This window comes from Eubalaena glacialis, chromosome 1 (assembly GCF_028564815.1).
Source record: "Eubalaena glacialis isolate mEubGla1 chromosome 1, mEubGla1.1.hap2.+ XY, whole genome shotgun sequence".
Lineage (NCBI taxonomy): Eukaryota > Metazoa > Chordata > Mammalia > Artiodactyla > Balaenidae > Eubalaena > Eubalaena glacialis.
In genome coordinates, this window is record NC_083716.1 from 183,585,733 (window position 1) to 183,606,026 (window position 20,294).

Here is a 20,294-nt window from a genome sequence, read left to right on the forward strand (position 1 = left end):
ACAAGCAGGGGTGTGAGAGTGAGGCAAAGTTCACGAGAGACTAATTGAAAATGAGGTGTGACATTAATTTTAAATAAGTATTTTCCCATTTTGCTTCTGCTTTACTTTTATTTTTAAAATTCTCCCCCTTTCAACCATTATCAGCGCAAACCCAGAATGGCCCGATTACCTGAAATTAGCCTCTTGTCTGTTTCTGATTCTAAATTTGGTATACTTTAGATTCCACCCTGAATTTTGCCAGTGGGAGTCCTCTTCTCTCCAGGGCACTGTGAGGTTTGGGGGACACCAAAAAAAATACACTGCACTCATCTCTTCACCACTTGCCATGGAGAAGCTTGCATTTGTGTCCTTATTTCTTTTTGCTTTGAGCAGAGTTGCCCAACATAATAAAGCTGCTTGATGAAGGCAGAACAAGTTGACTGTCTTCTCCCTGTCCACCAGTTTAAAAATGAAAAGGTCAGTGGTATGGCAAGAGAGGAATTCTTTACAGTTGCCAAATAATGGTTTTAATTATTTTTAATTGCCTATGTGCCACCCTAGAAGTACCAATGGTGAGGAGATAGTTACGGGAAGTTTCCTAGTGGAAATCCTAGTAGTTTGGCAGCAATTGTTTTCAACAGTCATGTTCAATTTATTTTGAAACAATTGCTTGAACCAGAATTAGCTAGTTAGTTAGTCACATATAAGGTAGTTAGCTTGTATGATATGATTAACCAAAGTAATTTGTAATTAACTATGAACTATCTATACTGGAAAAACAAGTCTTTCATAAATTTTACTAATTTTCATGCTACTAGTAGTTATACCTATTAGAGGCCTATATTATACCCATCAGAGAGCCTTTATTTACTATTTTATTTATTTATTTATTTATGGCTGCGTTGGGTCTTCGTTGCTGCGCGCGGGCTTTCTCTAGTTGAGGTGAGCAGGGGCTCAGTAGTTGTGGCACACGGGCTTAGTTGCTCCGTGGCATGTGGGATCTTCCCAGACCAGGGCTCGAACCCGTGTCCCCTGCATTGGCAGGTGGATTCTTAACCACTGCGCCACCAGGGAAGTCCCCTTTATTTACTAACATTAATTGTTGTTAATTAATTCAATCATAGAATTCCAAGGATCCTGAGATGTTATTTTATCTAGCTTCTTACCTTTAGAGATTAGGCTAAAGCTCTGCCTCTTCCTTGAAAATGATTCTTTCTGCCCCAAACCTTGGCAAAGCCTTCCTTCCTTTGAATTCTCTATAGTATCCGTGCTGGACTTTGTCACTTAGCATGGGTTGCCCTGTGTTGCAATTTATACATGTGTCCTATCTCCTGAACTGGAGTCAGACCCTTCAAGGCAAAGGCTGGATTTAGACATTTTGGTCCACTTCCCCCAATTCTGGGGCTGTGGTCTACCATAGAAGATCATCATTATGCACTGAGGGTGATGATGTAAATTAATCTTGAAAACCATGCTAGTCCTTAACAATCCTCTCCTGATACTTGATCAATGACTTGAATTAGAAAATGTTAGAGATGCTTGGGACCTTGGAGACGGTCTGGTCTAATCTTTGTTTTACATATAATGAAACTGAGTAAGGCCCAAAGAGGCAAAATCACTTGCCTAAGACTTATTGCTAGATAATGACAGAATTTGGATCAGAATTCTAATTTCATTGCCTCCAAATCCAAAACTCTCTTTTTAGCATGCCATCTGATGTCAACATCTGTGTACATGCCCCTCCTTAGGTTTGTTCATCGGAATGAATGAATGAATGGATCCTTATAAATGTCTGAGGTGCCAGCCCTTTGTTCTTTCCTTATGTGTTCATCGACTGGCAGCAGCTTCTAATGCTACAGATGGGTTCTGATATCAGCCAGTGACTCTGGAACAGAATTTACAGTATCCGGGTATTCTACATTCTCTTGAACATGTGATTTTTTTCCCCCTCTGAATTCTATGTTTTTTTTAGGTTGCTTATAGAAGATCAAAGTGGAAGTTTTGGGAAATAAGTCTTTATCATTCACTACTGTTCCAAATTGGGAAAACCAAGTCAGTGAATTGTTCATCTGGTTTGGAAGGACCATTCAAGCATTCTCAGACATGTAGCTAAGCAAGTCTGGAGCTCTCTCACATTACATAATTTCTCTGCTAAACCAAAGTTCTCATTGAGTTTGCTATATAACAATATGTTACGTTGGATTAGCTCAATATTGGCTCAAAGCTCAGTGTCATCATTTGTCCACCCTCACGGCATTTCCCCAGATAGGGAAGCTGACTGGTTTTTCCATCACTGCTGGGAGAGTTTTCAGTTAACAAATACCATAGAGTTTTCATTTGTGGCAGATGTTACCTTGTTTCCAATTTTTGTTCAAGTTGTTTTAAGGAAAAGCACCACCTATTTTCTCTGACCAACTTAAAAAAAAAAAAAAGATGAAAAGATCTTCTCCACACGAATAATAGCAAAAAGCACATGACAATCTAAGCTTTTGAACTCTCAGACAGCTGGGGTGCCCAGAATTGGCGTAATTTTTTCTTAAATGACTTCAGAGCCCCATGTGTGTGCGATCAGAGTAGACTGTGTCGCTCTGATATTAAACAGCCCTGCTGTCACATGAGGAGTTTTTCATTTCTTGACTAAATAGACTCTCTGGTTTGAAATTAGCATCCCATCACGAAAAACAGGCCAGTGTACGGGGAAGTTGGCTGAGGCCTTTGCTGTCATTTGAAACAAGTACTGCTTCTGCTTCTCCTAACCCCAGTGCATCAGGATGCTATGTGGATGTGGGGACCCAGTGATTCTGAAGTCTCTCCAAGAAAGGAGAATCCAACAAAGCATTTAGGAGTGAAAAATTTGTTTAAAATGTAGCCCAGGTCAGTGTGGGAATGAATTAGAAACACACTGTGAAAACTTCACCTATGGTCAGTGCCATACCCAGGAAGTTGTAGACATTGGGAGCAGAGGATTGGCTGGTGTCAACACCTTTGTTGCATGAAACTGAAAGTCACTGCGATTTGTGGTTGTAGGTTCCACGTACTTTCACGGCCAAGTTCTAAGTGGCCCACTGGTTACCTTAACCTTGGCATTTCATGAACTAGCAAGGTTTCCAAAAATAATTTGAGGACTAACAGAGAATTGCCAACTCCCTCCCACCCCCAGTCCAGTAAAGACATTGAACACACCCAGTCTCCTTTTATCTTTGTTTCATATAAAAAGGGAAACTTTAGTACTGTAATATGAAAGGACCATGATCTAAGATTGAAGTCCTTCAAATTGAATAAATTTAATTTTAGGAAAGAGTCCCCACATTGCATCTCGTAAAAAGAAGTCCTCTCATTTTGCTGCGGGCCTCTGAAAACATTTGCACGGCCCTCCCTCTGAGAAAACACTGCTGTACACTGAGCATCGTCACAAAACTCTCACTGCTTATGACCATAGCACAGCTTTGCTCCTGGCTCAGACTAACTTTCTGTGTGCTTGATAACCGTATTTAAATTCTGGTTGAATGCCTCTTCGTACCGGCTGGAGCCTTGTTCACTAGTTTTGGTGGGTGCTGCTGGAATTATAATTTATTCATTCACAAATATATGCAAGTGTTCTAATTCAGAGTAACGCTTGCAAAGACCCAGCTTCTGACTCAACACCCAATTCCATATTGCAGGAGTGGAATCCTGGATGGCCCCCATGTTTCCAGAAGCTCCGCCTTCCATCCAGTGCACAAAAGTTTCTAAAGGCATACAGCTAGGCTGGCATATTGAGGCGTCACCAAAAACTCTCTACAAGGAATTAGGTACCTGGGCTGTAATTTGATGTTCTGATGCTAACTAGCTAGATAATCCTGAAAAAAAAAAATCATTTAAACTCTCTGGATCAGTTTTCTAGTATATAAGATGGAGATAACACCACTGGCCACGCTCTGGAAACTGTAATTTACTAGATACTCTCAGAGCCTCAATGTTCTTAATCTAAATTGAGTGAATGTGTGTGACTAGATGATTAAGGTCTTTTTTTGCTTAAAAGGTTGCTAGCATTTGCTAGTGGAATTTACCACACACCAAACATTCATTGAAAGCATAATATGGGTCAAGCTCTGTGCTGTGTCCCAAGACACAGGAAAATCCTGCATTATTATCATTCTTTAGGTTGTGTTTAGAAGGCCATGCTTCCCTCATTTGTAGTTCATTTCTTTATTCATTTGTTCATTCACTCATCTGTGAATGAACATGGACAGACTCAGGCCATGTGTTGGAGAGAAAAAAAATAAGCTTGCTGCCCTCAAGGAGCTTGAAACTCCTTTTCAAGAGTCTGTTATTAAAAAAGAAAAAAATTTATTATATATATATGTCCTTTTTGTGCCATGAGGCACAAAAGGCACATTATATAGAACACAAGCAAAAATTGTGACATGAGCATGTGTCTATTGGTCCTGAACATAAGCTTATTGGAGAACAATTCTCTCCCTGCTCACTATCACTCTGCCTTCTAAACCTGGTTTTTGATAAAGTTAGGCAGAAGTTGTTCAATCGGATAAAATTAGATAAAACATCATTCTGACAATGAAGTTCAAATAACAGAATCTAATGTAATTTAGGGGCATCAAAAACCAAAGAACATTTAAAGTATACCCAGCCCGTGGAATCAATTCGGTTGCTCAATGCAGTTAGTTCACCAAAATGATTATTCAGCAACGCCTTCCTCTCAAAATAACCCACCAACTAACAACAACAATAAATAAAAAGAAGAGAAGAAAAGAAGAAAAATCCCCTTAAGGGCATAAGTTTTTCTAATTTGCTTTCTGCAGTGATAAAATTAAGTAAACACTTACCAGATAGCTACATTACTTTGCACTGTATAGACCCAGGCTTTCATTGCCAGGTAAAATTGCTCGTAGTTCATGAGGCTAAGAAATTACTCCTGCTTTGAACTAAATAGTGTGTATTCAAAGTCTTACTTAGTTAAATTCAATTGTTTGCAAACTTAAAATTGAAAGGCTTTGTATGTTATTCTTTTCATTTAGGAATGATTTCAAAGGAACAACACTCACTGGATAACTTTCTGTCCACAATTCCAAACCATAATCATAGGAGTCTTCAGGCAACTCTGACACTACCAAACCCTTGACATTGTACTGCTTCATAATGGACACTAAATAAATATTCGTTTAACGAATGAATATAGAAAATCAGTTAATGAATTAAATTAACGATCATATCATCTTGCATTTGTGTACTGCTTTACGATCTGTAAAGTGCTTTCACATTTATCCTCTTAGTGACACTTTGAATAAAGAAGAAATTAACTCAGCATGTTGGATTCTATTTTAAAGCTTTGAAGTTACCAAACATGTCCTTAGCCTGAAGTGAAAACTATAGTAGAAATGTGCTAAGAAGTGTGAATAATTAGAAGAACAAAATAAAACGGAAACAATAAAATGTACATAAAAAGCTTAATAAACAAAATAAAAATAAACTAGGAAGGAAAACTATGGTTTAAAAGATTATGCTACTATTATTTTTATACAATCTGGGGCAGAGTTGATCCCTAAGCCAGAATTCCACATCCAAGTAATGTTTACTGTTACATGTATGAATGAGTGTGTGTGTGTGCATACACATACACAGGCATGTATATTGTAGCGTCCCTATTCTTCCTAGAAATATAACAGAAAAACTATAGAATCACAAAATTTTACACCAGAACTTCACTGCAGGCAGCCAAGATTGCAGCCATTCACGCAGCCGGACAGTAGAGTCTTTTTTTTCCCTAGTTGGAGCCATGACCTTGATCTAGCTGAATGTCAGTAACAATAGTGATGGCCAATGCTCTCAGATAATCATCTAAGGACCCCCAAATTGGCCCTATTATGCAACCCTCTTTCCTTGATAAGGCTGTGGATGACAGAAAGTCTTCTTTGAGGAATGAGAGGCCAAAAAAAAAAAAAAACCCCACAGATGGCAGCTCACTTCAACTTCCTGGACACTCCAGCTTTCATTTTTGTCCCAAGAGCTCAGACATCAGTCCTAATCTTAAATTGCTGTGCATTCTAAGACATCTCCCAGAGAAGAGCATTTCACCTGTATGAGCTGAAAGATGCTACCTGCACCATGATGAACGTTAAGTTAGTAGTAAGTAAACCACTAAATTCTTTGGGGTTTGTTGTTGTTGTTATTGTGTTATTTACTTCTTTTCTTGGACCGTTTTATTCATTAAACATACTTCCAGTAAAATGGAGTTCTAATTAATTTACAGGAAAGTTAAAAAAAAGTGTGCATATAAAATGCATTAAGTCCGTGAAAAGATGTGTTCCCAACTGTGTGCATGGGCCTTTTTAGTCCTGCCTCAGATTCCCTGAGTGTGAGTTTCCCAGCTCACAACCCTGAAGTGTCCCCAGGCCACAATCAGGCTCCTTAGGATCTTATTCTCTCCAAATTAAATACAAAAGAGATTAAAAGAAGAAACGAAAAAGAGAACTAGAAGCCTGGCGGGAGTTGGAAAAAAACATCTGGGCTTCCCAGAGACCTGAGTTTATCAAGATGCTCATGAAAACGTATAAAGAAAGCCATTTGAAAGCTCACATCCAGGGGGACTGTGATGGAACGGGAGAAGCATTTAGAATCAGAGGACCTGGGTTTCGGGTTCGTGTTCTGCCACCTCATAGCAGCTGAATATCTTTAGGCAAATCACTTTATCCCCCTGAGCCTCAGTTTCCTCATCTGTAAAATAGGGACACTGATTCCATGTCACAGTTTTTGTGAAGATATGATGAATAACTACATGAAAAGTCTTCATAAACTGTAAAGTGATGTCAAAAGATTTTTATAACAAATATTTTTTTATAAAAGTAATACATGTTCATTGTGGAAAATTTGACAATTATATGAGCTGTACTGACAATATGACTGAGGGACTTGGGAGATTAAGTGCAGACCCTGGTAAGTCTGAAGCATCAGTCCTATATTATTGGGGTTTGCCTCCCTGCATGTTCAAAAACTGTGCCTGGGAGCTCGGGGTGGCTGCACGCTGCCCATAATGCCTAAACCCTTAGGGCCACTTAAAGAGTTTCCACCAAAAGATTCCTCAGAAGTAACCAACCAGCAAAACTTCAGGTGCTCATAGAATCTGTCACATGTCCCAAGACCCGTGGGACGGGGATCAGGGGGCAGAGCTCTAATCCCGATCCTCTGTTAACTCTTCACTTTCCTGGGCCTCAGTTTTCTCATTTGGAAAATGATCTATTGGAAGTGATATTCTTTGAAGTAGATTCCAGGTATGGTTTTTATGAGTCTTTGCTCAATCTGTTGTTTTGGTGGACTCTTCAAGCACCAATAGGGGCCAATCGGGAAGGTGAGACCTGCTCGATGTCAGCTCAGGGCACTTCCCCCAATATTTCCGGGTGTCTTCAGGAATCTTGAACAGCACTGTCACTCCATATCACCCATAAGATGGGGGGAAGGGACCCAGTCAACAAAAATTCTGAGGAGCAGTTTATTGCTCAGTTTAAAATGTCTCCATTTCCCTCTTGTTTCCTTTGCGTGAATGAATAAAACCTCAAATATGGCTAGAAAGTCAGAAATGTGTATCGGTTATAGATTTTTTTCCCCAAAGGGTAAGAAGTAGGTAGCTCAAATGGAAAAGATGGGACTAAATGAGAGGGTGAAAGAGAAGCAGCTGTTGAGAGGAACCAGAATTCTTCTTGCCTCTAAAGGAAACAATAATATATTACAGGGCATTTAAATGCTGCTCCAGACGGTGGATTGCAGTCTTGATTGAGCCCTCAGAGTGTTCTGGAATGAAAAGTTCTGACAGTTCTTAAACGTGTTTAAACGTTGGCATACAGATTTAATGTTGGGGTTCTTTGACCTGAAATCACCACCAGCCTCTACCCTGATTAAAGCAGTTTTATGGGGGATTTGGACCTTGCTAGAGTTTGCCCATTTAAGACAGTTTACTAAAAAGTTGGGTCAGATCTTATAAGAACACAGTAAAAAACAGAGCCCTTTTTAATCTTTTAAAATTGTCATCAAGAATATCTGCTGTCACTGTTGGTGGGAGTGTAAATTGATGCAGCCACTGTGGAGAACAGTATGGAGGTTCCTTAAAAAACTAAAAATAGAACTACCATATGACCCAGCAATCCCACTACTGGGCATATACCCTGAGAAAACCATAATCCAAAAAGAGTCATGTACCACAATGTTCATTGCAGCTCTATTTACAATAGCCAGAACATGGAAGCAACCTAAGTGTCCATCGATAGGTGAATGGATAAAGAAGATGTGGTACATATATACAATGGAATATTACTCAGCCATAAAAAGAAACGAAATTGAGTTATTTGTAGTGAGGTGGATGGACCTAGAGTCTGTCATACAGAGTGAAGTAAGTCAGAATGAGAAAAACAAATACCGTATGCTAACACATATATATGGAATCTAAAAAAAAAAAAGGTTCTGAAGAACCTAGGGGCAGGACAGGAATAAAGATGCAGACGTAGAGAATGGACTTGAGGACACGGGGAGGAGGAAGGGTAAGCTGGGATGAAGTGAGAGAGTGGCATGGACATATATACACCACCAAATGTAAAATAGATAGCTAGTGGGAAGCAGCCGCATAGCACAGGGAGATCAGCTCGGTGCTTTGTGACCACCTAGAGGGGTGGGATAGGGAGGGTGGGAGGGAGATGCAAGAGGGAGGGGATATGGGGATATATGTATAGGTATAGCTGATTCACTTTGTTATACAGCAGAAACTAACACACCATTGTAAAGCAATTATACTCCAATAAAGATGTTAAAAAAAAAAAAGAATATCTGCTGTCAGAATGTTGTGTTAAATATTAAGATGTGGTCTCTGAGTAAAATGGTTTTGCTTTCACTTTAGTGTGGCAACAGTACGCTTTAAGCCCTGAAAGGCCTGAGGGCCAAAAAACAAGTGATAATTAAAAATGAATTCTTAAAAGCATTATAACTTTAAAAAGTAGGTTTTTAGAACATAATGAAATGTAAGTTGAGAAGGTAACTTGCCAAAGTGACACTGCTCTTGTAATATTACTGGAATAGTCTTTCTGAACCAGTAATACACTACTTTTTAAAAAAAAAATTAAAGGGAGGCTGATATACTGACATTAAATTCCATGCAAATATTCTGGTTATTTAGTAGTAATTTATCGTAGTTTTACTGGAAATTTTCTCCTCTTAGTTCTTAAAAGGTTTTACAGTCTCAATTAGCACTTTTGCTCCTAATAATCCATATTGATTTTACTTTATTCGTTTTGGATTTTTAAAATTTTACCTAGAATTCAACTCTTAATTGTTTTTAAAGTAATATAGCTCATTAAAAAAAAATCAGACTTACTGGGAGATGTCCACTGCCATCTGGAAAATGACAAATTTCCATTTATTTGAGGTGGGTTCTTTATCGGAAAAGAAATGACAGTTCTGGGTAATATGGATTTGGAATTGTTGACAAAATATTAAACAAGAAAATGTGCAACATTTTCCAATATCTTCTCAGAATTAGGCAGCAGTGGTTATTTTGACTCATATTGCGGATTCTGGTTTCAGCCTGGCTATTTCTCTCTGTATTTTAGTAACTTGGTGTGTCCAGGAGCTGCTTCTCCTGCTCACCAACTACGTTAATTTTACGGGGCACGATGCCAGCCGGAGACCACCGAGGCGGCCCTGATGTGTTAGGAGACGTCCTCAGGAGACAATGGACAGTTAGGGATGATTCCTGTTCCCTCCAGGTGCTGTGTGACAGGAAACTGGAATTACTCATTTTTTACATCAATGGCCTTCCTCCTCATATTCCAAGCTTTCTCTAATAATGTGCCACACATTACATCTGGAACACAAACACTTCACCAAAACCCTTCAATTAAATCCTGCAAATTGTTTTGTTTAAACGTTTCCTGTGATCTTTTATGTGGCGTTCAATTTCATCTTTTTTTAAAAGATGACTTTTAGGGTTGTGTGTAGCATTTGGTGACACTAGCAGAAAATTAAAAGTGTTTCTGAGGTCTACCTTTACCAGTCACACATTTCACAAACACTGGAGCTACCTGGGGTTGGCCGGGAAACGTCTGCTGCCATATTAGTGATGTGATAATGGGCTTCACATATCACCTCGACATTAATAGAATGAAATCACTTACCGCTTCTGAAAGCAGCTTTGTTCTCAGCTGGTGTCCTGAAGGCACTGTACAAGCACAGTGGACTTTCTAGCGCAGAGGTGAAAGTCAGAAATTACCTAAAGTCATCCTTATTGCCAGTGTGTATTGAGGTGTGTGTGTGTGTGTGTGCGCGCCCGTGCACATGTATTGTTCATCTTTGTCTAACAGGTCCACTGATATTTGATGGAAATGACCAAAATTCAGCTAGTTGCATAAAGTATTTTTGGGTCTCCAATCTGCTCTGCTCTGTGACATGCCAAACTTCTAATGACTGGGACCTCTAACTCAGCTGCAATAGCCCATCAAAGGTGCAACTTTATTCTCTCATAACAGCCTTGTAATGTGATCAGCAGACATATCTGCGAACTTTTCCCTGAGCTGTGCAGATGTGGCCGTAAAAGAGGCACGTATGCCATTGTGTATTTCCTACTTTCCTCCAAAATTGAATTTGGTTTCTGATTATGGCAGGGAGGCTGCCTGCCGTATAAAATTTCCTACAGGTGCACACCCTCTTAAAAGAAAGCCCAATCTATGAAAATCGGGAACTAAGGAGAATGATTCAGGGCTATTATTAATTTTATAAGGCTCCCTTTACTTTGTAAAGGTATTTGCCAAAGAAGTCAATAAATAAAAGGTTTCTCTAGTACATTTACGATATTCTTTGATTAATCAAAGGTAGATGTATAGATATTTTTCAGATAGACACCTGTCAGGTAAATTATAACATTATTAAATAATTAGCTTCATGATTTTTTTGGTTAGGAAAACTGTAAACCATGAACTGACTTGCTGAATATGTTTACTTTAAGATTGAGCATATATATTTTACCTTAAAAAAATCAGGCCTTGAATTATTGTTCCTCTAAATAAAATGCATGGTTTCTAAAACTTAGTTTTGAGTTTTTAACCTATTTCTCCTCTGAGGAATATGGGCTTGTGAACAGCATACATTCTTCATACCACATTCAAAGTCTAATCTGTTTTTTTCTAGCAATCGCATGGATAGGTGTAAACAGATAAATAGTCACCATACACCATTGACTGCCATGGCTCATTTTTCATCTTTTGAAATAAAAGCCCGAGAGAATTTTTGTCAGAATAAATTGGAGATAAAAAAAAGTTCTCTTCTGAAGTGGATACTTCGAGCACAGCAGATGTGTAGGGAATTTTCTTTTGCCTTTGACTCCTTTTAAGATCTAATTCTACAAAATTAGAATTTCGGTTACTATAAACAGTGTATACCAGATCCTGGATTAAAGAACTGCTTTTGAGCCAGAGCTGAAGTTGTTTTAGTTTTTGTAATTTCAGATATATTATCTGGTGTAACACTAAATTTAGACATTATAAGTTAGTTGACTTTTCCCTTAATCAGCCACAGTTACATTCCTATATAAAAGCTGAAAACATGAACACTCATATTTCCCTCTAAAGGAGTCTAATTACATTATGATCTGAAATAATATCTCCTTAATGATTCTTCGAACAACACGGCCTATGTTTTCTTTCTCCATGCAGACCCTTCACAAATAACACAGTCTACATCAAGACAGACAGTACTTTTAGCATGTCTTGCAGTATGGAAACAGGCAGGTTAGAGAAAGCAAATGAACCAAACCTCTGTATTCGTAACAAGCTTCTAGACCACTTTAGTGCAGAATTCACAATAGATACGTACATTTTTCATTGGAGAACTTTAATATTTTTTTTCATACGATGCCATCCATCAAATTTCCAAAGAAGGCAAATAACTCACAGGGAAGAATCTGAAAAAGCCCAGAAATACTAAGCAATGTATGGTGACAACATGAGAATAAAATACAAAATGAATTATAACAATACTAACAACTAATAAAGAAACACAGCTGCCAAAATTGTGGTCATATTAAAAATGAGCCTTCTTATTTAAGGTGAAAAAAAATACCCTATCAATTCTGATCCACTTCCCATATTCAGAACAAAATAAAACAATGTTTGTTTAAAATAAAATAAAACAAGGCTTCCAGCAAATCCCTCAAGACATTTTAAATCCTACATAAGATACGCTGGAATTAAAGAGCATTACACGGACTTCTGCACGGTACGGCCACAGATTTATTACCCATCGAGTTATAAGGAACGGCTTCCCCTCTAGTTCAGGGTTTGTTTTTTTCCCCACAGTCAATGTTTAACCCACCTGAACAGTTTAGTGAGGCCAGATGTGTCAGTTTTACCTTTCCAAGGGAATTCTGTTTAGAGAACTACATTGCAGCATGATGACAAGCACTGCTCTCTAATACAAGTTTCTTTCTTTTCCAAAATCCAATTCTGTGCTATATTTATTCATTTCTTGAAGGACTCCTTGACTTCACATACATACATACATACATACATACATAAATAGAAAATCTTATACGTGCTCCATGCTGTGGACCCATGGGCATAAATAATCTGATGTGAATTCAAATACATATCCTTTTCCCATTTGTTTCCATTCTCGGTGCCAACTTTGGCTCAATAAACAACGACCTTCAGCTTAGTATGAAGGAAGCATCCAGTACCTAATGCATGGAGCGGTGCCCCTTCAAAGAAGGAAACCCTTCAGAATAGCCAAGGATGAGAAGAAAACAGAAGCTCAGGAGAGCGGAAGACTTAAGGAAGTAGTTTCAATTTCACCTGAGGTGACAGCAATACCTGTGGCTGAGTCAGGGAAATGTTCTCGAGCACAGTTTTGCTGATCACTTTGAAAAACATGGCCCAGGAATAAGCCTAGAAGATATTCATGAAACCGGAGTTGAAATGGTCATAGTATTGAGCACGGCCTGAGGTCTCCTGATTCCTCCCTTATTGCACAGATTCCTCAGCTTCTCCAGCAGGAAAAGGGAGGCATTAAGCCTTTCCACGTTTCCTAAAAGCATGTTTCAAGGATTAAAGAATCCAAAGGATCAAATTGTTATTTATCTAGGACTCCTTCTAACCAGTGGGGCATCATGTGATACCCTGAAAGAGCTGATTTATTGAATCCCCAATTGAATTGGCCTTAGAGAGTTAATACAACATCCATGGTGACAAATTTATTCACTACCAATGAATTGCATTAGTTCCATTATTTGTAAAGCACTTTTCCATCTGGGAAGAAAGGTGCAGCATAAATCCCATTCTTTTCAGTAGCATGGCTGGAAGGCATCAACCTTTTATGAGCCAGGAAAGTCAGGACTTTTCTTCTGTTAATTTGCTAAGTACTCTCTGCCCCATGAGTTTTAACACGTTGAAAATCTGGCAGATGGCAGAGGACAAGGACAAGGAAAAGAGGAAGGCCTTTTGTCCCATCGGGCTGTATCACCTTTTTAATTCTGTGGAAGCTTGTTTCACAGGATTTGGGGCTGACTTTGGCTCAAAATGGGCCCTGAGTTAATGACTGGGAGACTCACTTTAGTTGAGACTTACTTCCAGGTAAGTCTTGAAATTTGAGCATCTTAAAATTTTAGTCAGTTTAGCATGGTCTCAGGAGTTCCAAAATCTGACGTGCCCTATCCCTAAGCATTTCCAGAGGGGCAGTATTACATAATTTCAGGAATATATACTTGGGAGCCCAGTGATCTGAGATCAAGCCCTGGTGCCACCGTTGTTCACTGTTCGACTTTGGTCAAATTAATTTCACCTCTGTGAGTTTCAGTGACATCCTCCAAAAATGGGAATAAGAATAGAAGCAAGTTAGAGTGTTATGGTAAGACTAAGTATGATAATGCATGTAAGCCTCCTAGCATGGTGCTTGGTACATTGAAAACCATCACTAAATGTTTGCTCTTGTTATCATTAGATGGGACTTTTCAGATGTGTGACCCAAAGTTTCTGCTCAGCTGAAGATGGTGCCCTTAGTGGTCTGGAACAGTAGACACTGGTACAGATTTTTTCTGGCTCCTGTCAACACATCCTGTCCATTAATTTTGAAGTTCCTGTTCTGGATACTAACCTGGATTTCTTCATCCATTCATTCAGCAGGTGCTGAGTTAGGGCCTCTGTGGGCAGCTTGTACCAGTCCTTTGAAGAGAGAGCTCTTACCTTTTGGTAAGGTGAAAATACAACATGAAGCATATCTGCACATACAGATGAGCTGGTTTTGAATTTTATGCAGTTTGATTCTTTGATAATAGCTAACACTTACCGAAGGCTCACCAAGGGCCAAGCACTGGGCTAAGGACTTTCTGTAAATTATCCTCACAAGGATGCTAAAAGGCAGACTCCATTATTATTCTAAACTTTGAACCCAAGGATTCGAATTCAGAGTCTATACCCCTAACTGCTACCTTAAACTACCATCCTAAGATAGGATTGATTGCAAACCCATTTTTAAAAAGTTCTAGATGTTCGTCCAGTACAGTCTGTCCTCTTTGAAGACTGAATCCTAATTCTTTGCCATCAGGCAAACACAGCTGCATTGCATTTATTAGCAACCATAATCCTTCACACTTTTATTTGCCATTTCCAGTTGACAGAGTGGTGTTACATGCTTTGTTATTCAGACCTCCTGTCTTACCAAAAAGATTGCATTTATGTAATCCTCACCGGGAGGTTATTCTTACCCCCTGTTTGCTGCTCAGGAAGCTGAACCTTGGAGAGAGCGCAGGACTAGACCACGGCCACCACACTGATGAACGATCCATGTATAGTTGAAACCGGATTTTTTGATCCAAATAAATAATGAAGTTATTGTTAGTCTTGTAAAATTGGAATAATGCATTCTACACCTCCAAAGGAAAAGTGACTTTAACCCCGGTGGGTGAACCATTGCAACCTTCCTCCATAGCTAGCTCATTTCTGGCTCAGTCACATCACTGAGCCCCTCCCAAGCGCTCGGCATAATCCTACACAGAGCCTGACCACAAGGAACCTATTTGAGAGGGCACATTAGAATGTTCAATCAAAGATTAATAATAATAATAATAATAATAATAATGGCCATAAAGGAGGGATTGGAGTCAGGGGGTTGAGGGGTCTTTGCCAGGGTCTTGCAGCCCTGACAAAGGAGGGGGCTACCTTAGCAGGGGAGGGAGTTCATGCCAAAGAAGCACTAAGCTGGTTTATTCAGCAGAGAGCTGGTTAGATAACTGGGAGGCTAAAAAGCTCAATCTGGCACAAAAATGAAAAATGTCTTTGTCTATTAATTTTATCTTTCCTACCAGTTGTTTTGTTCTCACAGATAACGGTATGAAATATTCTATGAACTCAGATGAAAGGTTCATACACCAAATGCAAAATCTGAAGTTCATATTTTCAGTTATTTCATATTTTGCATTTCATTCATTTAAAAATGATTTCATGCAGTTCAGCTACTGCATTGAAACATCTCCTTGTAACACACTTAGACAGTTTCCCTTTAAGAAAAGATGCTGGTCCTCTTTTTCAGATGGTCATTCAGTGATACAAACCTGTAGGACTGAGATAAATTGCTCCTGGAAACATTTTCCTCTTGGAAAATCACAGATGAGACTAAATGAGACATTTTATATATATAGTAGCAAACAGTCATAGGTACATTTCATTTTGAAAGTCCCATCTGTCTTGCAACCCAAACAGGTTTTGACACTGCAGAGTGATTGCAGCACTTCAGGACGTAGGAAAAGCCAGTGATACAGAACGGGATGCTGAAGAACTTACTACAATTTTACCGTTTGGGTGTTTTAAAAAATCAAAAATATAATTAGAACTGTAATTATGACTCTTGACACATGTGATCACTCTATTTTGCAAGGTATAACTTGAATACTCCAGCCCAGCATTTAAATATAAATGCAGCTTTTATAACAAAAGAGAACCAGCAAAGCTTCTTGCTAGGATTAGAGTTTTAATTGATACCATTATAGCTAGAAGTTTGAACATGATGGGAATAATGACTCTGGTGTTTTTTGGCACCTTATTATTCATTTTACATCTTTATGTCAGCTATGTGCTCAAGTCCACAGAGTCTGTAATATTTAAATTAATAATGTAAATTTAACTATTGCCATTAAAGCAAAGAGCTAATTAGGTCCCTGCTTGCCGACTGGCAGGATGATGCAATGAGTAAAATGGTTTGAGCTGAGAGCTAATGCTGCCAGGAAAATGTGAACTGAGTTCACTTGAGATTAAACAACCTCTAAGACACCAACGGAGGGGAAAATACAAAGTGTCTGGTCTCATTTTCTAAAAACAGAAAAAAATCCATGAAGAGACACAAATAGCTCATCAAGCAGCTCAGAGCAAGCTTTCTGAGAGGTGATGCAATGATCTTGAGCTTTTCATTCTGTGGTTCTTCTTCCAGTTTTCCTCGGGCCTCAGAATGTTGGCCTTCTTCCATAGTTTTCACATTCTAAGCAAGAGAGGCCACGAAGCTGAACTTTACCTGTTTTATAAACACGTCTTCTAAAACAGATAGCAGAAATGGAGAGGAGAGGCAAACGAATGCTTATTTCCAATTCAGCTAAAGAGAGTCTGTCCTGGAAGTTGCAGAAGTGGAAAAATGGTACAGAAAGGCATAAGCACATACTCTATTTAATAGAGTGAGCCTTTATGATTGTCTGGAACAAAGCAAGGGCTTCCTCACCCTGGGTTTTCCTCTTGACAAGAGGATCAGCTCACTCAGGGCTGCAGACTGGCTCAGTGGGAATGTCTCCAGAACCGTAGGGCAGCCCGCTGCTCCCTCCTCTCTCTGGGCTCCGACTGGACTGGGGACTATCTGAACACCTGATGGGAAGCCAGATTGATCCGGTCGTCCTGCCTGAAGGTACAATGAAGCAGGAACTGGGTGTGAGGGAGGAAAAGGGGACTTGGCTCAACATGCTTTTTAAAAATAAGCTTTAAATGTAATAAAAGATGCAGATTATGTTCATCAAGGGAGAGTTCCATACGTTATGTGAAAAGGCTCTTTTTAAGAACAACGCTCTTACTCTAAGGAAACCGATATTTGCCCCATGTAATTTCATCAAATGACAGTTCATACATCTGTGTTGATGGATCCATTTGTTAGGAGTACTTTCTCATAGCAAATGTACTCATGTTCTTCTATATTCTTAGCCTTCTCCTTCCCTTTTTCTCCATTTCTAAAGTGTCATAGCCTGATTCCCCAAGGAAGTCTGGTGGTCCATCACTGCAGAAGGCTCTCCTCATAGTGAAGACTGATACTGAAGAATTCCATTTACCAAAAGCATTGTTCACCTTTATCATCTCCAGCTTGGCGAGGAACTGGAACTGTAAGTGACAGATGGAAAAGGAGTTTTAATTACTAAAAGGCTATGCTGGCTAAAGGTGCTGGCCAAATGATTCTTCTGGAACTTGTCTACACAGCATCAATAGTTTCTGTTTTAGACCAAAAATTGCTTTTTATATTTAAAAAATTGGATTAACATCCCTAGAGGCAACGCTGTATAGTGGTTTGTAAAACTAACTGCCGCTATGTCCTGAGGCACGATGTCATCTAATCCTTAGGACGATTTCCTGACTGGCTTTGAAGTCAGGCAGATCAGTTGCACTGCTTTAGAACTTAGTTTTCTTGTCTGTAAAATGGGGTAATGATACCTCATGAGATTTGGGGGAGGATAAAATGAAATCGTGCATGTAAATTGACTAAAACACAGCCTGTTGCCTTCAGTAAACTGTGCCTATCCTAAAGACTTATCAGAAAGCGTGATGTTATCATCCCTGTGCTGCTGGGGTTTGGCAGCTACACTCAAAGAGCCACCCAGCCATTATGCTCATCTTTGAAGATAACCGCTTTCAAAGGGAAGCTGTATTAGAAAGAGTCCATTAAGCTTCTTCTTTCAAACCTTCCTCCCGGTGAAAGCCACTGCAGAATCCCTCGGAAAATTCCCAGTGGAGCCTCAGAACTGAGTTACTAATAGTCCATTGATTGGATACACTAGTATGAATTTAACCAGAACTCTATGGGTAGATATTTAGCTTGTTGTCAATTTTAAAATACTTTAAACAGTCCTGCGGTTAACATAGTTACATTTATACTCCACCACCCCACCTGCCCACATTGCAGATGATTTCCTCAGAAGGGATTCTCAGAAATAAGACAGATGACTGGGTTTTAAAAAGTGAGCATTTTTATGGATCTTGATATATGTTGTCAAAGTGCTTTCCCATTGACAGTACACAGTGTGAATAGAGTTTTACCAAACTCTAGCATAAACTTGTTGTGGTGGAAGTCTTGACTTAGGCTGCTTCTTTAGATGACATGTGCTTACACTAAAATGCGCTAACTGTATAGAAATTAGTATCCCATTCCTAGGTTCGAGTCACTGAATGGCAGGCTGTCTGAATACCTATTGCTACCACACAGCTCTCTCTCTCTCACACACACACACACACACTCTCTCTCTCTCTCTCTCTCTCTCTCACATGGTTATTAAGCTACATGGCTGAACTAGAGTCTTGCCTGCACCACTGCTGAGGAACTGGTAGAAGCCTAGATGGGGATGATAATGTTCCGTCCTCCTTCCAATCTAAATAGCTGGGTTTGGGAGCCCACAGAAAGCCTCTTCAGAACCACCTGATTGATTGGGGGTCTGGGGAAAGGTGTCCATTTTTGTTGCCTTTGTTGTTTCCAAAACCCGGCTAAAAGACCTGACTAGGTACACACGAAGTGTATTATAGAAGCAGCCTGTTATTCCTGAGGTTACTGCGATCCTCTCCAAGGCCTTGCAAATCATCGGTGAAAAACACAGCCTACTTTCAAAGAATTCAAATGGCTCACCTTCAAAGAGCGGCTTCATTTAGAGCCACCTGGCGCCACTGCCTCCGCCTCCTGTCTGGAGAGAGAAGGGGAGCCGCTGCTCACCACCAGCTCCTGCCCTCCTAACCCGTTGCTTATTACATCAAGGTAGGAAAGTTTTCTGTGTACCATTTGTGAAGTTCCCTTAAGCAGACAGTGCTACATAAATGTGAAATGCTGTTATTAATAATAAAGTTCGGCACACCTAAGAATGCTGTAGAATTAAAGTAATGAGATTCTATTTTTAGGCAGACTGGGCAATAACATGCAAGTATGATAAGGCTGTGATTTAAAGCTCACTTTAACCTTCCATTGCTCTAAAGAGTACGTTTTCCGGGCCTCCTACACAGCAGTCGGCCGCCCCGAGCTCTATTAACGTTAACGGTGGAGGTGAGCTTGGAGCCCAGCGGGCCCGGCTAAAAATAGGCTTTGGTCCTTCTCAGACGGAGCGTACCTCACACACAACTTGCTGTCACAACACCTAGATGGGCCTCTTTGGTCACCTCGCAAACCTTCATCACTACCTTGGAAACGATTAGAAAAGCTTCTAGAATGTGTTTTGAAATTCTTATACATCTATAATTATGTGCAGGTATAGGACATGTTTGGGAGACTCCGTTACGTTTATTTTCAGATGTAAAGATACTTAACAGAGGCCCAGGTTCGAAGGGATTCACAGCTAGTCAAGAAGTCTCATTCCTCAGGGGAAAAAAAATGATTAGCTCTTCCTCCACTAGTGTTCAGGTCAATGCTTTGTCAATAACAGTAACTCTTCTTCACCAACTTAGTGCAGCCTATAAAGATCCTTATGACCCATAATTACAGATGCAGATTTATGTCAAAATGCATATATAAATCTCTGGTTCTGGCTATGGGTCACCTCTTATCAGAAAAAAGATTTGTGTAAGGAGACACTCTCCTTGATCCCTATGGATATTTTTTCTTTCCGATTTGGGGGCAGAATTATAAGGGTTTGCTACCAATGACACAAATATGACCCAAGGCACATTCCAGATTCACAGCTGGAGGGGGTGAGGAGCTGGCTGGCTTCGATGGTGGGTAGTGGGGGAGGGGGAGGTAGCCATGGAAATATACTTTCTGGGAATATTGCTTTCTGGCTAAATCAAGACTGCCTTTTCAACACCTGCAGGCCAGCCACCATAAATCAGAGCAAAGATGATTATCTGAACAGAGGGAGATGGGTTTTAAAATGTCTGGACCTCCTGAGGCTGAAGTCTAGCGCTTGATTCAGGGACACAGGGAAGTCTTAGACCTGATGGCTTATCAAATTCCATGGAAGCCTCAGTGGGCAAAGGAGATGTCAGGTTGGCCTTGCTCAGGATTCTCACAGGCTAGGATTTGTTTTGTGATGCATTTCCTGCTAGCAAATCTGAGTTTTGAACCATCATCTG